The sequence below is a fragment of the Aplysia californica genome, unplaced genomic scaffold (assembly GCF_000002075.1).
Source record: "Aplysia californica isolate F4 #8 unplaced genomic scaffold, AplCal3.0 scaffold00016, whole genome shotgun sequence".
Classification (NCBI taxonomy): domain Eukaryota; kingdom Metazoa; phylum Mollusca; class Gastropoda; order Aplysiida; family Aplysiidae; genus Aplysia; species Aplysia californica.
In genome coordinates, this window is record NW_004797286.1 from 2,851,428 (window position 1) to 2,853,588 (window position 2,161).

The following is a 2,161-nucleotide window of genomic DNA, read 5'->3' on the forward strand; positions in this document are numbered from 1 at the left end:
CCCCACCTCTGCTCTCCCCACTCATCGGTTGTATCAACTTGTTTTTTACACCCCAATCGACACAAGTTAGATCATTTAGGAGGCGGGCTTCCGACCCTGCCTGTCAGGGTCAACTCAGGGGAAGACGGATACACCACCCGAGCAGACAGACCGAGAATCTCGATAACTAGTTCTACCCAGTGGAGAATTGGACACCGGTCTGTGACATCGTAAATCCAACAATAATATGAGAACTTAACCATATTGTGAGGGTGCGGTGGCTGAGCGGTTAGTGCGCTCGTCTCCGAAGCGGAAAGTCCGGGTTCGAGGCTCCGTTCTGACTCTAATCTTTTTCGCCCCCTCCTGCCCAGTAATGGGTACCTGACTTCTAGTTGGGGAAGTAAAGGCGGCGAGGAAAGGAACTGGCCACCCTACCACGATATGCCGAAAGCCCAGGAAGTTGTCTCACTAACAAGGCAATCCCCAATGTCCGGATCGGATGCGGGAACAACTTTACGTTTGACCATGTTCCAACAGCATGACCAATTGTTTTTTCTGCAGGTCGTCGCTCTAGTTTGACGTCTGGGTGCGAATGTTCATCTTGTTTTCAGGCTCTCTGTCTTATCCACTGACCTTTGGTCACAGTTGGGGTGCTGCCAACTCGCTGTCAAGAAACAGCAGCTCTGCAAACTTGTAGCAAATATTGTGTATAACAAGATAGTTCACTCCTCTCTTTGAGCCAATTTTCAAAAGTGTCCTCAATATCCGGTGGTGTCCTCTTTGAGAGAGCTCGGACTTGGCAAACAGAGTTACCCTACTTGTGTGATCCTAGTTTTCTTCTGGAGAAACGAAAGAGAGCTTCAAGACAAAGACTGCAGCGCGGACACTTTTTTGGCTGAGTGAACTATCTTGTTATGAACCATCTTTGTTTGTAGTCGTGGCGTGAGAAGTGGGTAGTGGTTACGATACTGGACTTGTAATCGTGAGGTTGTCGGTGGTCTAGTGGTTAGGCTACCGGACTCGTAATCGTGAGGTTGTCGGTGGTCTAGTGGTTAGGCTACCGGACTCGTAATCGTGAGGTTGTCGGTGGTCTAGTGGTTAGGCTACTGGACTCGTAACCGTGAGAGTGTCGGTGGTCTAGTGGTTAGGCTACAGGACTCGTAATCCTGAGATTGCGGGTTAGGGGATTCGAGCCCTAGCTCGGTCCGACGTTGTGTCCTTGGGAAATAATTTCCCCATTTGGTTCTGTCCTTTCAGTTTGAGAGATGGACGTTTCATTCGTAGATCCCGCCTCTTAAATACCCTGACAGCGTTACAAGGGACCGTTAAACATGCATCGTTTGCCACATTTCAGCGACGCTGCTGTCGAGAGTTGATTCTAGCTTGTCTCATGTGACCGTTGTTTTCTCACTTCTGTTCTCTAACTGGCATGTACCAAATGTCAAATTGGTTTTTTTTATTTATATTTCCCATAACGCATTCCATCTAGATCTAGATCTATATGTATGTATATAGTGATATATATCATGTATTATTTACATATTGTATAATATATTGTAATTTACGTGTGTGTGTGTTTGTGTTTTTATATTTAAATATATTATCATATATATATATATATATATACACAATTCTATTTCCTTTTCTTACTGTCATCGGCTCAGTGCATATTTGCTAAAAACCTAGATGGTTTGTTTGTTTGTTTGTTTGTTTTATTAGTTAGTTTGTCTGTCTGTTATTTCTTTTTTCGTGTCGGAAATCATTTATTTCTGAGAGTGTGAGAGTGTGCGAGTGTGAGAGTGTGAGAGTGTGAGATCTAGTACAGCCCTTGGCATGTCGAGCATACATCGTGCATAGCTGAGCATGGGACGTGTGGGTCATGTGACGTGTGTGTCATGTGACGTGTGTGTCATGTGACGTGTGTGTCATGTGACGTGTGGGTCATGTGACGTGTGTGTCATGTGACGTGTGGGTCATGTGACGTGTGTGTCATGTGACGTGTGGGTCATGTGACGTGTGGGTCATGTGACGTGTGGGTCATGTGACGTGTGTGTCATGTGACGCGTGTGTCATGTGACGTGTGTGTCATGTGACGTGTGTCGTGTGACGTGTGTGTCATGTGACGTGTGGGTCATGTGACGTGTGTGTCATGTGACGTGTGGGTCATGTGACGTGTGTGTCA

The 2,161-nt window shown here is 46.1% G+C and overlaps 1 protein-coding gene across 2 annotated transcripts in view; it reads left to right on the forward strand.

Moving 5' to 3' along the window:
• LOC118478217 (voltage-dependent calcium channel type A subunit alpha-1-like) overlaps nucleotides 1–2,161 on the forward strand; it is a 14,872-nt gene that overhangs the window by 3,333 nt on the left and 9,378 nt on the right. The window lies entirely within an intron of this gene.